The sequence below is a fragment of the Protopterus annectens genome, chromosome 8.part0, assembly GCF_019279795.1.
Source record: "Protopterus annectens isolate FY-2018-M chromosome 8.part0, PAN1.0, whole genome shotgun sequence".
Taxonomy (NCBI): Eukaryota; Metazoa; Chordata; order Ceratodontiformes; family Protopteridae; genus Protopterus; species Protopterus annectens.
Window position 1 is genome coordinate 581304880 of NC_056741.1, and position 15679 is coordinate 581320558.

Consider the following 15679-nt stretch of genomic DNA (forward strand, 5'->3'; position numbering starts at 1 on the left):
TCATTTTTTGTTTTGAATTTTAACCAGTAAGTTTCAGCATATTTTGAGGTGACTATTCCTTTAAGAATGACTTGGGTAGGTTTCATTAGCCATGTGATTTCACTTGACAAGTGATTTCACTGGTTATTTAAACCAAAATGGAGTCAATGTATGTAGTTCTGATGAAGTTCTTAGAGTAAAATGAAAGCAATTAACTCTTGTGATTATTTATGTATTTATTTATTTATTTGCAATAAATTTCCACTGGACACATATTTGAACTGGTTGTTGGAAGGCACAACATGTTGTGACATGGTCTGAATGTCCATTTCCTATCCATTTAGTTAAGCATTTTCTTTTTCTACCAGATAATGGGTAGTGAATGCATTATTTTATGGAATACTGGGCATGTGTCATTGACAAGCTATTTCCACCACCCCCACCCATTCAATGTATCATTTATCTAACTCACTAGTACCATACCGCTCAGCCTGTTAGTGCAAGAAATCTGGACAAAGCCTGACAAAATGGGGAAACAAAGACCCAAAAATAGGGACATATTTTAAATATTACTCTTATAAACTTAGAAAGTTGCTAGAGTAACAATGTTTGTTTTAACATACATTTTTCTGAAGGATTTGGAGTCTGAAACGCAAATGTATGTCATTATGGATCTAGGTTGATTCATTGAAAGCTCATTTCGCTGAATCTAATTTCACTAAAAGAAAGTACTGTTGGGCAAATAAAATGTATATGCCCTTCTCCCCACTGTAGTGCGACCCTGGAGTTAGTATATATAGTTAGGGGGGTGTGGGAGGGTGTAGCCCCCCACTTACATTTGGTTTTATGTTATTAACTTTCAGTGAAATGAGATTCCTAAATATAATAGCAAAGTAGGTGGGGGATTTGCCCCACACACACACACCTAACTATATATACTAACTCCAGGGTCGCACTACAGGGGGGAGAAGAGCATATATGTTTTATTTGGCCTACGCTACTTACTTTAAGTGAAATGAGATTGAATTTCAGTGAAATGAGCTTTCAGTGAATCAACCTAGATCCGTCAGTATTTAGTGACTTCAGTCCTTGGATTATCAGAGTGATTTGCCAGAAAACCACAAATTTTATGAGGAACAGACCAAAAATATGAACTAAGAATCTGGACATTCTGTGAAAATCTGGACATCTGAGAGGTATGACTAGTACTGGCTGAGTACCTTCAGCCGATACTTCTCCAGTGGAAGGAATCTGCATTGCATTTTATGAGAATAGGCAGCCTCAGAGATGTTCATTCTGCTCTGGCCAATCACTGTTACTGAATTACATTTTGAATCCTGATTTGCTTTCTTTGAAAGCACTTTCTGTACCACTGTGTTGGGTATTCATTTCTTTCATTCTAGAATCATAAAAAAGATGAGCCAGTATAAAACAGTGCATTTGTTCTGACACAGTTCCTTAAATAATACACATTATAGAACTTTGGCAACAAGGTATTTAAACGTTATGAAAACATAAGTGGGTGTGGATATCTGTTATTTATCTTATATGCAAGACAGGAAAAAAACTCAAGCTGAGTATGAACCCACATCTAACCCCAATGGACAGAATGTTACCTTCTAACTGTGCAATTAAACCTTGGTGCTGGATTCCCCCTATGATGAGTACCCTGGTCAGTGTGTATAATCTACTGCCTTCCAGCAACCCAGTGTTTTATTTGTTAATATTTCACCTTTTGTTGTTACTCAGTGTAGTATGTAGCATAAGGTGTGAAACATATATTTCTAATTCCTCATAGCACGCTACTAAGCCTTCACTGGCATGATAGCACATTACTGCATGTACTGTCAGCAGTTTAAAATCCAAGTAAAATTCAGGTAAGGAAAGTTAACCATCTGCTTCAGTTAGCTGACAACAAATAATATATTATGTCTCTATTCGTATGTATTTGTATGTCTGTTTGGGGCTTTTCCCCTCGGGTCTCCACTGAAAAAGGGTAATTCTTACCCAGCTGGACCAACCCGGTTAACAAATGCAAATAAATAAATAAATAAATAAATTATAAGAGTATTTGTTGCTGATAACCAGTTAGAATGCGCTCTGTTTTCCTTGCTGAAATCTTGCGTGTTCTGCAAAATAAGCCTACAGCATCAGTGTAGGAGGTTAAAAAATGAAGGCATGACTTTAGTTTCAGAAACATTCTGCATCATAGACTGTATTTGTATCTGTGACTCACTGCATCACTGTTTCAAAGGATATTATGTCTGCTCTGCTTCTTAGGGGAATTTCAACATTATAAAAGGAGTGTGTGCATGTGGGGTCAACCATATCATAGCAAAAGATATCATTGTGAAATAAAACTCAGCAGTCTTATTACTGCAAACACTAAAATGCCTGTATGCAATACAAATTAAACATATTATCTCAAAACAACATAAAGCTACTTTTTTCTTTCAAGAGGCAAGCTTCACTATACACTCCTTTTTTATTTATATGTATCAGCACTAAATCCACAGTAACTTGTAGAAAGGGACAAATTCATTTTATACTGTGTAATGCTGCCCTATTTTTCTCCAAGCAGAAGTTATCCCAAGTATAGAAAGTGTACTTATAATTTTATAACAATCCGCTTTGAAATAAATAAAGTCTTGGATTCTATTCCTTAACCAAACACATATGGCAAAATGTATTTTTCTGTCTACTGTCTTCATTGTGAGACTGAAGGTAAACCCAAGAGTGCATGGACGCATGCATGTGTGTGTGTGTGTGTGTGTGTGTGTGTGTGTGTGTGTGTGTGTGTGTGTGTGTGTACAACTGTCCTACAGGTAGTTGTCTCAAATGAGGAACAATTAATTCTCTTGTTATGGTACCAGCTGCTTTACTTTTGTGTAGAATGTTGTCAAATGTTAACATTGCTGTAAAGCAATTGCATATTATTTTATTCTGCAACTAAACTGAACATCTCTTGTTCCTAAAATATGATTCATTATGTGAATTGTTAAGAAACCCAGTTTTAATAATATTTCAGAATATATCAGAAAATTGATTATTTCAGTCTTACATTCCCTAACCTTCATTATTAAGTATATATTATCTCCTGAATCCATACCCTCCCAAAATGCAAGTTTGGATGCAGTTAACATTTTTATTGTTATCATTTAAAACAGCAATGTCAACAACTGCATGAAAAGATTATTGTAATGCTTTTGCGGTACTTTACCCCATTTATTAAATAATGTGAAATAAAATATAAAATAAAAGCTGCTGCTTCCACCATTTTAATAGACTAGGAGAAGTATGCTGCTCACCAGTCCTACTTCATAGAAGGAAAGTCCCTGTTTTACCCCTTCGAGTCCCTGTGACTCACCCAGTGGTTACAGTCCAACATGTCAAAGGTGCTTTCCCACACAGTTTATTTTAGACTTTGTAGAGAACTGTGCATAAGCAAAAGTATGTTCTCTTACTTGCTCTGTGACAAAACAGGTGCCCTTTCCTCTAAAGGAAGTGGAGGGATCATGTGTTACCTTACAAGGTACAGTCTTTGTGATTTAAATGTTGACTATTGTTTAAGTCCAACTATACTGATGTTTTTTGAGGTAGATAAGGAAAACAAAACAAATACAACTTCAGATAAAATCTTTAATTACAATATAAGCAGCACTCAACATGATAGCCATTTTATAAATATGAAGCAGCATTCGATTAACAAAGTGTGTTAGCTGACTACAGAAATGGCAGTGCATGCAGTATGGCAGGCAGTCAGGCTATGCACACTGTATAGATGGCAGAGCTATGGAGATGGACATAACAATGCAGCGGTATCAAAGTCAGAGGTATGAGATAGAGTGTGACACATTGCACGCTGAAGGTACAAACAGAAGCAGTTCAGCAGGCATATGATCCCTTTCTTGACAGTATGAGCACCTTACCCAGACTGGGTCATTAGGGAAGAAAGGTGGCCTGCAAGTATAGTGTAGTCCTGTTAATAGCAGTTAACATTACTAGCAACAATATACTAATTCACAGTTTTGTTGGCATGAAAATTATATGCTGTTGTACTATCACCAGTAAATACTTACCCATTATAGCCACTCCATACACCTCTGAAAAGTCAGGCTTTTCTCCTGAAACTACCCAGAATACGGAAACATAAAAGAAATGGAAATATGCATGAAGTACATGTCCTGCATTTGGCTGGTCAATTATTATTGCTATATCACAGTAAAATGCATCTGTAATGAGCACTTACTGTAGAATTCATAGGCACATCCCCAAGTCTTCCCTTGCCATTGGCAAAGAAGGTTAAGGTAAAACATTATTTGGTCACTGCATTGATGCCTGCACTGCTGGCCTTAGTGGCTGATGCCTGTTTTAGCAGTCACTGTCCTAGCAAGGCATTGCCAGGCACACAAGTTATACAGGGAATCTTCATAAGAAGTCCCTAGCAAGAACTCCTGGTGGTCTCTGTACATGAAGCACTAAAATATTTTACATTCATTCATGCTCGACCTAGGAGCCTTCAGAAGCCATAGGTATAAACCTCATACCATAGCCTTGATCCAATGTGCATTGTATAAAATGTGCAGTTCAGAGACAGTTGCTTTTTAGTTTGCTCATTAGTGTAACTGCCATGCTAAGAGCATTCAAATTGCATGTTAAAATCTGATGTTACCATTGCAGTGCATATTTGCTAATTTGCTATAATGATGAAAGAAGAGCAGGCTACAAATTATACTTATTTCAGATGTACTGAACTATAACAGCTGTGGTAGGTGTCCAGGACATGTCGGGAGAATGCTTGGGTAAAAATCTCTGCTGTTGAACTTCTTATACTGGAGGGATGTCAACATCTGACTACTGAGTGGGGGTAGGGGATATAGAAGAAGATGTTAATGCACTATGAAGTGTTCTGCCACACTGCATCAGGTATGTTTGATGGTGGTAAGACATACAAGCCTTTTACATGAGCTGGGGGATTGAGACTGCTTTTTTTAAATGTGTGTCTCTGCTCTTTGGGTGGGTTATTACTATTAAAAATGTTTCTGTCATTGACAAATGGGGACAAAGACATAACTATTGTGGGGAGAATGGGACAGCCACCTCAGGTGTATGGTGTTGGAGGGATGATCCAAAGATGCTGATTGGTCTTTTGTGCATTACTAGTATTCATAACTGAATGCTGGTTTTGCATGGGTCTATATTATATTATCAAAAAGAGAGGTCCATGAACGGCACACACATCAAAAATACCGTTGCCCCCACACCTCCCACTAATTATATATACCAACTCCGAGATCGCACTACAGTGAGGGAAGGGAAAATTTTCTGATCTTCACTGTACTGCGATCTCACTATGAACAGTTCGCTGAAGGGCATTTTCAATGTAAGTGCCATTTACGGACCTATCTTTTCGATAATTTAATATAGACCCGTTTTGCTTTTGTGGTTAGGACTGAAGTTCTTTAATGTTTCACTTGTGGTCTGAACTGTAGGAAACAACTTCAACAGTTTAAAAGAAAAGAAGATGTTTTTATTTATTTATTTATCACTCTTTAACTTCAAGTTGAGGGTGGTAACAGATTGGGAAGTAAAACGGGGTGGCAGAATTGCTAATTATGGCTGTGGTGGGGAGATAGGTTTTCAAAGTGTTTTTTTTTTTTTATGTTGTTTGGGAACTTCTTATTTTCTTATCTATTTGCATTTGGTTAACGGGAAGGTCCGACTGGATCATGCAAGACCCCTTTTCAGCAAAGTACAAAGAAAATATGAAGTATCATGACTGCAGATTATTCAACATAGAGTAAGTGTTTAGGTGTGTGTGACAAACAGCAGCTGTGAAAGAAGGAAAAGTTTAAAAAAGGGAGGGGGGATTTCCCTGAAGAATGAAGTAGTAAGAGTTAAGCCAATTATAGAAGAGTGAGAAAATAGATCAGCAAGAGAAAGGAGAGGTAAATGATGCAAAGATCAAAATAACCAAAAAGTGTAAAACTCTAGCGGTCTGGGTGTAATAGTGCATGAGGGGAGATTGCACTGTTTATCTACATGAACAAGGTTACAAAAAACAAAAGTTTAAGATTTCACATCAACAGTTATGAAAAGAACAAAATTCTTGAGAGGAGAAACTATGCAGTTAAGAGAGAAGGAATGGGGTACGGCAACTGATTTAACCAGAACAGAAAAAGCAGGGGCAGGCTTAAAGATAAGGAGATGAATCTAGGAATCCAGAGATTTTTCTTAAAACTATGTGTTTGCAGTTATTTGACAGTAGATGGCATATGGTTCCAGAGCTGGGACACATGGCATGACTACAAGGCTTCACCATGTGCATTTGAGGCCTTATCCTGGTAAGCAAAGTATATGTCTTTAGAGTAGAGTTCTTTTGCGAGACAGTACTACTCATCAGTGAGATTAGGGAAGGACATTACAATGACTGATGCAAAATAAAGTGGTCTACCTTTATTTGGGTGTATCGAAGATAGGAAATTCCATCCATTTTTCTTCATGTAGAGCAATGCAGTGGTGAGTTCTGAAAATGGAAACAAACTTTGCTGTTTTATTGTATCATTGCTCAAGTCTTTGTTGAGTAGTATAAAGTCTAGTGTAGATTGGGGCAGCTTGTAGAAGACTGGTTAGGAGGTAAGCATCAGCTATAGCCTTTCTGGCTTCTACTGAGTGATAGGTATTAATTCTGTAAAAGGTACCTAGTTTATTATGATTTTTTTATGACTTTTCATATACGGAGGTCAAATTTTAATTTATAGTCTGTGTTAACTCCAAAGAGTTTGGTATTTAGGACAATATCCAGGAAAATATTCTTGGAAGAATATATAGAAAAAAAGTTGTATGTTTGACAGGACTGGATAAGTGAAGAAAGAGCATGACTTTTGTTTTTTAGCACTGAGTCTCTTTTGGTGGTTGAGAGGGATCCCAAAGGCAATTATATGGACTGAGGTGTACTAAGTATGCAACATGCTGTGCTGGCCCAAAGGGAATGTGTTTTACTGGCATGTATATGTTCCACTCTACCCTGAAGTCATCACATGGTTTGAAAGTGACATACATAGGCATGGCTTGCAGTGACTCCTAACTTCATGTTGTTCTGCTCACCTACAATGGCCAGGGAACACACATCAGTGGACAATGGCCATGCTGTCAGACTATCTGGTATTTATTTGAAACTGATTGTCATGTGGAGAGCAGGGAACATCAAAAAGTAGACAGATTCATAGGTGACAGATGTTGCAAATCACCACTAAGTTGGACTGACAGGATACAGATCAACATGGTTGGAGCTATACACATATGTGGTGGAGACTGTGTAATTTTGAGGGGAGCTATAAAACATGGAGCACATGTAGAAATGCAGATCTATCCACTCACACTGCCATGGAAGGAATCACTGGTGCATACTGCACAGTGAGGCATGGTAGAGGCACACTTGTGGCCATCTATTGTCAGCTTCCCAGTAGAATTAACCTGTTGAGATGGCTTGTGTCTCTGGGTGGGTTAGGGGTTGCACAGACTATGCTGTCTCTGGACTGTGGGGTGGAGTAGTATAATGGGGGTACAGCAGATATCACTGATCAACAGCTCAACATATGTATAGTTTCATATATACAGGTCAAGATGGTTCCAAAAGAAAGAAAACAAATGGAGAAGTTATCATGGACAAAGACAGATGCCTTGCTACCCTTCATGAACATGGTTAGAAATTTCATCCTAAACGACAAGGTGGACTGAATCTTATCCAGCTATGTATGGTGAGAACTTGTTGCTGATGTAAATTTTGTTACTAACCATAACAGATTATGCAGTGAAGTACACCACAGGGTCACTAGCATGATCTATCATGCCTGTATCAAGGTAATCAAACTTGCTTGTGAGAGAATGGCGGTTGACAGGAGTCCACCTAGACAGACATCTCTTAGAGACATAGATGAGTTCCTGACGTCTATGTCTGTGAATAACTGCTGCAGAACATAGCATTGGCACAGAATTCTACCCATCAGCATGTGTGTGTTTGTGTGTGGGGGGAAATGCTCCATATGGGTATGCCCTGACATATAACTATATAGTGCAAAATGCCAGAGGCAGAACCAGTAACAAAGTGAATAACATGCCTATAGGCACTTCATGATTTGGCTGTTATATGATTCTGCACAACGTAAGTGGAATTTATATATATATAATTAATTACATTATAATTAAATAAATATTTTAAATATTTTGAACGATATACATGGATACTTGCAATTCCAATAAATTACTCTTTTCTGAACATAATATATATCCAAACAATGTGGGGGCTATGCCCCCCACACCCCCCAATGTGGGGTGGTGGTGCCCCCCATACCCCCAATTACTATATATACTAACTTTAGGGTCACACTACAGTTGGGAAAAGGCCATATATAACTTTCAGTGAAATGTGTTTCAGCGAATTATGTTTTCAGTGAATTGAGCTTTCAGTGATTTGTGCACAGTGATTTGACTTTCAGTGAAATGTGTTTTCAGTGAATAGTCCTAGACCCATATATATATATATATATATATATATATATATATATATATATATACATAGTTTACTATCAAAATTTTGGATGGCATTTATGTGAACTGTGATGGTCGAAAGGCTAGTTTCAAGTTCTCTCAACTGTGATCCGTAAAATATTCAACTCCACAACAGCAAATGCTAGTGTGCATTCGCTATTGTGAGGTTGAAGTTCTGATTGGAGATCACACTACAGTGGGGAGCAGGAAATGTACCCTTTTCTTCATGGCAGTGTGATCTTGAAGTTGAACTATATAATTAGCAGGGGTTGTGGGGGGGTGCAGGGAGGCTTGTCCCCCTGCAAAACGTTTGTAGAAAATGACCGGATAGCAAAGTAAGTTGGGTAATGATGATAATGTCAAACTGGAATTATCAACATTACCGCTTTTGTTGTTTTGAGTGAATGATGTTTGTCATTTCTGGCCTTTTTTTGAGTAAGTCATTACTCAAACAACTGTGTTTCAGAATTTTGATAGTAAAGGTGTATTCCATACTATTTTCTGGCTGTAGCATCACTGAAATTTGAGATTATTACAAGGTTGCTCTGACCACTAAGGTATTTTTGTCTGCTTTTACATGTGATTTGGTGTATGGGTCTTCTAGAGTGGATGTTGTCAATGCCTGGTATTAGGGAAATATCTGACCCTGACAATTATGTCAGCTATGGCATAGAGGAGTCTGCAGTCATAGCACCATTGTCAGGCATGGGTAAAGTATACAGATGCAGCTTCATTGCCCCTGTAACCCACCCTGATTCAGGGCTGAGCAGAGTAGGAAGAGTTGTCTGACATAACAGCCTAAAGAGAACCCTCGGAGGTAGCATCTCCTATGAACATAGTGATAGAAATAAGAGGCAGTATAAAAGCGGCCACCAATATCTTGGTTTCTGCCTATATATCCATACCATTACACAACTGATTTGCAGGGCATTCACACAGGCACAGGCTAATGCTACTGTGGCCATTGCAGAGCAGATCATTGTGGGACATAGGCTATGTGATGACATTAAAGAGGGATTTGTCTACTCAGGTCACACGTTTGAAAAGAGCCATGGGGAGTCTGTATCCAACAGAGGCCCATATGCTGCACACCATGGACATCAATCACCATACCTATGGCCAGTCTTCTTCTTCTTATACTGAGAAGCCCACCATGAGATGGTCAGAGGGCAGTCAGGGTCCCATAGTATCACATTCTCCACGTCAGTTACCAGTAATGAGGGTGCTGCAGCCCACTTGTGGACACACATGCATGTTTGGTGAATGTGCTGGACATGTCCATGGCATGCTCTGCCATTCTGGCTCACAAAGCACACTTTCCTCTATGCCAGATGTGTATCCTGTCAGGACATTCTTCAGAAGGGGTTGCCACATGTACTGTGACTTGTATGGCTGGCACACATACCTACTGAGGGCACCATGGACCTGCAATACAGTAATGTACACAGTGCAGCAACTTCTGTAGGGGCCATGTCCATGTACACATACCATCTAACCAACACAAACCAAACTCTACACAACTTCCCCTCACTGGATTCACCACCCTCTCCCTGCACAGTCTTCCAGGCTCAACACATGGTACCCATGTACACCCACATCATATACCCCTACGCCTCCACAGTGCGCATTGCGAGTCTCTGTAACCATGGCCCTCCCCACCTGGGCATATGATGACAACTGTACCCTACATTCATTGCTCAGTTACCAGGGTAAGTTGTGTCTGATGCACATCATGGCCAGTCCATGCATGATTTAGTATGACCTAGTTATAGTATTCCATGCATCGCTGTTACTGTTGTTGTTTTTAATCTGGCCACAATATTGAACCATATGCTGCCTCTTAGCCAGTGCCATGCCATGCAGCACCAGCCTCTGTTTTGCATGGTCATCTGCTGCACCCATGCCACTGACTAACTTCTCAACAGCATGTCAATACCCTGCTCAATCTGTTTGCATACCAACATGTTATGTAACATTGCACAGACAGAAAATACCTTGATGCAAGTTTCCAAAGCATACTGCAGAGCACCACCAGGGACATATAAACAGCTGAAGCAGCACTTCATCAATCTGAATACACATGGTGTCGTATACATTCTCTGCCTTGGTCTATAAATTTCATATGGGTGTCATTAGCTACGGCTTCAGGGTTTATCCAGCTAGATGACAAGATGTCCTTGAAATGTGTGATATAAGTTGCATGTGTGCAAGATGTGGGAATCTTGTGCACTGCCTGGTGGTGTACTTACATACTGTATATTATACCCTGTCCATTACAAACCACCTGGCAGTTTATTTATTTATTTATTTATTTATTTTATTTTATTTTACATTTGTTAATCAGGGAAGTCTGGCTAGGCACAAAGGCCCCTTTCTATTAGAGGCCTTGGAAACGACGCTCCAGTAAGCACTGAAATCCCTTACAACTGATATACTGTTGTCCCTTTGCTCCAAATGGGGTCATGGTGGCAATGTGAGTGTAGTCAATGGCACCAAGTGACTCGGAGAAATAGGCTATTTTATAAACTGCCCACATGCTGTTTTTTCTCCTCTGTGGTACATGGAAATGGCAAATGTTCTCCTACATTCTGTAGCATGACATTGATAAAGTGGTGTAGTGTGAATGAAGCAGATGTCTACGGTACACCCATGTCCCTATTTGGTAGCTTGAAGTTCCCTATAGCAAGGACTATCAATGCTATACATACCTTGGTGTCCATAAGAATTGGTATTTCATGCATTCCATCAGCCTAAACATGAAAGTCCAACACATCTGTACCAGTTCCTATCTGGTGTCCGTGTGTACACAATAGTAGTCCACTATTTCCATGGCAATGGATCGGATAAAATGTTAGGTGAAGTCAGATCCTTCTGCAATGCAGACAGTGATGGTATGTGCCATTGTGGCTACTGGCAGAGACAATGGCCTCAAACACAAGTATTTCTGCTAACACTACTGCTACTCCTAATATATTATCTCAGTCTGAGTCTCTCTTCACCACAATTTAAAATGCACAGGTTACCCTTGCACTCACAGCTCATGGCACAATTTTATATGTTTCTGAATCACTCCAACATTTTGCTTACTTGTACTTGCCCTCACTATTACCCTCATGATCATAACACAGCTCATTTACTTCTCATTATATGATCTTTCGCAAATTATGCTAGCCATGGTGTTTCATGACCTTGCATGACCACTCTCCTTGTGTCTCTAAAATGTCCCTTTCCTGCATGCAGCCACTCTGCTTAAAAGGTAGCATGTCTCTGATGCACACTGTGACACTGTGGTCAGTTTCTTTTTATTTAAATTAACATTTTGAAACTAAACTAAGGTTAGAGCTGGGTTTAGGGGTGTTGTTTTAGGTGGGTTACATATACTTCTCAAATGTCCAGATGCTGGAGGAATGCCCCTAATTTGTTCTCATACTTTTGCTCCATCCTTCCTAAAATTAAATTTTTTTTGAGTAGTTCTAAGTTTGTAATATTTAGCGAACAAACCAATGTAGACCACCACAATCCTTCGATAAAACACTAATTTAATATGACAAGGCAAAATTCAACAAGCAGTTTTTAACACAAATAAGCGGTTTCGGGCTCTGCCCTTCTTCAGATGAAATAAAAACAATCTTAGTCACATTTAAATACCTAATTCAAAACAGTTTCCAACCAATCAAAATTTATACTGCACCCTCCTATCTTTGAGGGTGGGTTTCATAGGAACAAATTCATTTAGTCCTGGTGTCCTATGGGCTAAAAGCTCAATTATCCACTTTGCTTCTTCTCTCTCAGTGGCATCTACTAAGCTACCCTTTCTTATACTAGGAAATACACTTGCAATAGCTCTAAATCTAAACTGATGGTCATTATTTACTTCTATATGTTTAAAAAGTGCATTGTGCATATTTCTGGTTCTTATGCATGAAAGATGTTGCAAAATTCTAACTTTAAACATATTATTTGTTTTTCCCACGTAAAATGCTTTGCATTGCTGACACTCAGCTAAATAAATTATATTCTTTGTTCTACAATTGGCTTTTGCTTTAAAATAAAATAATTTCCCTGTTACTGGATGCTTAAAAACAATTTCTTTATTAATACAGTGACATGCCTTGCATAGCCCACATGGTTTTGTACCTACTTGACAAATGGAACTTTTCTTGTGGTTACTCTTTTCTTGTGTTAAAATGTCTTTCAGATTTTTATTTCTTCTAAATCCAAATTTGGGTTCTATCCCTACTATTTCTTTTATTTTATCATCAGATAAAAGTATATGCCAATTTTTCTTGATAATGTCACATACACCATGTATATTACTACTATACGTGAATGTCATTCTATTAAATGCAAATTTATGGCCATGTTGCTCTTCTGATGAAATTGTCTTAAATGAAGATACAGATTTTCTATGTATATTACCCTGACTTAATTCACTTACTATTAACCTCTCATTGTAACCTCTATTTTTAAAAATATGTTCCATATTCATCAATTCTTCCTCAAAATCACTATCTTTAGTACAAAGCCTCGAGGCTCTACTTACCTGACCCCTTATTATATTCTTATATGTATGTCTGGGGTGCATACTATCATAAGTAAGTAAATTATTTTTCCAGAATTCTTTTCAAACAAGGAAGTAACAAAGCCAGATCTTTCCTTTTTAATTCTGACATCCAGAAAATCTATAGCTTCATCTGAGCATGTGAGAGAAAATTTGAAAAAAGTTGTGGTATGTTCCAAATATTCTATGAAAAGTACTAGTTCTCTCTTTTCCCCTTCCCATAAAATAAAAACATCGTCCACAAAACGTCTATAAAGAAATAGATGCTTTTTCCATCTGTTTTGGCCCCCTAGCACAAAACATCTCTCCCAAAATGACAAAACCAAATTTGCATATGTATTAGCACAGGGGGTGCCCATGGCTACCCCCTGTGTTTGCCTATATACATTGCCATTGCATATGAATACATTGTTAGATAAAACCAAATTCAAGAATTTTCTTATTGTAAATAATTTCCTATCATCTGATTCACCCATTTCTTTGCATAGTTCACAAACAGCATTCATGCCATATTCATTTTCTATCACTGTAAACAAATTTACAACGTCTAAGGTGACCATTAATACTTCTTTTCCACATATATCAACGTTTTTTATGGCTTCCAAAAATTGTTGTGTATCTTTCAAAATTTCTATTATTTTTGTTGTATATGGTTTTAAAGTATATTCTAACCAAATAGATAAATTTTCAGTTACCCATTTTCTACCTGAGACTCATAAGAGACTTTACATTTAAAGTTAATAAGTTAAAAAAGTTACAATGGCAGAGAATTCATTTCGAAGCCTGTTTAAAATTTGGCATAGTACCAAGAGGAATGAGGGTGTTTTGTATGCCCTCACAAGGTGAACACTATCCAAAGTTACTAGCCAAATGGCAGCGTATCAACATAAATATAGGCTTTTCATATATGACATTACTCCTGGAATTTTTTGCACCAGAGGAAGAGAAACTCACAGCAGAAGTGTATGTTTTACAAATGCAATTAGAGACTGAATTTAAAGGAGAAAGATTCACTAAAAAACTAGACGAGCTATACTGTGCTTTTTCAATGACTGACCAGTAAAAAAGCTACAGCGCGACTATAAAGATTTCACGACCGGTAACATCTTCATATGGCCGAGAGAGGAAAGAGGAGAAATCCGTTCCAATGTCTCTTTAACTGAGACCAATACGTCATATGCGGAAGTGATGCGAGGTAGAACCATGCTGAATAGCGCTCGAAGAGCGCAAGAGACTTTTCGTTTGAACAACAGTAATGAACAATTAGTTAGGTCTAAACAAAGTAACTCGGTGGAAATACTGAGTTCAAATTTAACTACGGAACCTCTGGGAGAGAGGATTATACAATGTTCTGAATCAGAAGAAACAACGAACGTTTCTTTAGTAACTGCTGTTCCAAATGCAATAGTTACCCAATCTAAGGACTTGGGTGCAAGGCCCAAGACAAATGAAGCAGTGCAGCAGGGTGAGCGTTTTTTAGCCCAACTGCCAGCTCCAATGAAGAAAAAAGGAGAATGGAAGAGAGCCAGCAGCGAAGGCAGAGGGGTAAAAAAGAGAAGGACATCAAATTGACTGGTGATAATATTGTTTATAATTTATCTAACTATGTTCTTAATTATGATGAATTATTTGTTTTAAACAAAGGTATGTCCTTCGTACCAAGTAGAGAAGGCTGTTTTAATGAAATAGTCATGGATATGATGTTTTATGGTAGAAAAGTAATGTTGCAAAGTTTATTTAACCAACAAAATAGACAGCATATGTTGAGACAACCTAGTACATTCATGCCACCACTCAATTCTACCATGCAAATGTTTCTTAAAGTATGTGAAGCTGATTTATATAAATATTTGGAAGAAGGCAAAAATCAGAAATATTTTAATTTAACAAATACACAAAAACAAGCATTAATAAATTTACAGAACAATGATAATATCATAATAAAACAGGCAGATAAAGGTGGAGCGGTTGTTATATTAAATAAGGATGATTATTATTTTAAATTAAATAATTTATTAATAGAAGGTAATACCTACTTGAAAATTAGTCCATTAGAACTCAACAACATCATAATAGGAGTTCATAACAGTATTAAATGTATGTTGGATAACAATACTATAGACCAAGATCTTAGTGAATTTCTATTAATAGAATATCCGGTAACACCTATTTTCAAAGCACTACCCAAGTTACATAAAAATTATAAAGATCCCCCACTGAGACCGATAGTCTCAGGTAGAAAATGGGTAACTGAAAATGTATCTATTTGGTTAGAATATACTTTAAAACCATATACAACAAGAATAATAGAAATTCTGAAAGATACACAACAATTTTTGGAAGCCATAAAAAATGATATATGTGGAAAAGAAGTATTAATGGTCACCTTAGACGTTGTAAATTTGTTTACAGTGATAGAAAATGAATATGGCATGAATGCTGTTTGTGAACTATACAAAGAAATGGGTGAATCAGATGATAGGAAATTATTTACAATAAGAAAATGCTTGAATTTGGTTTTATCTAACAATGTATTCATATGCAATGACAATGTATATAGACAAACACAGGGGGTAGCCATGGGCACCA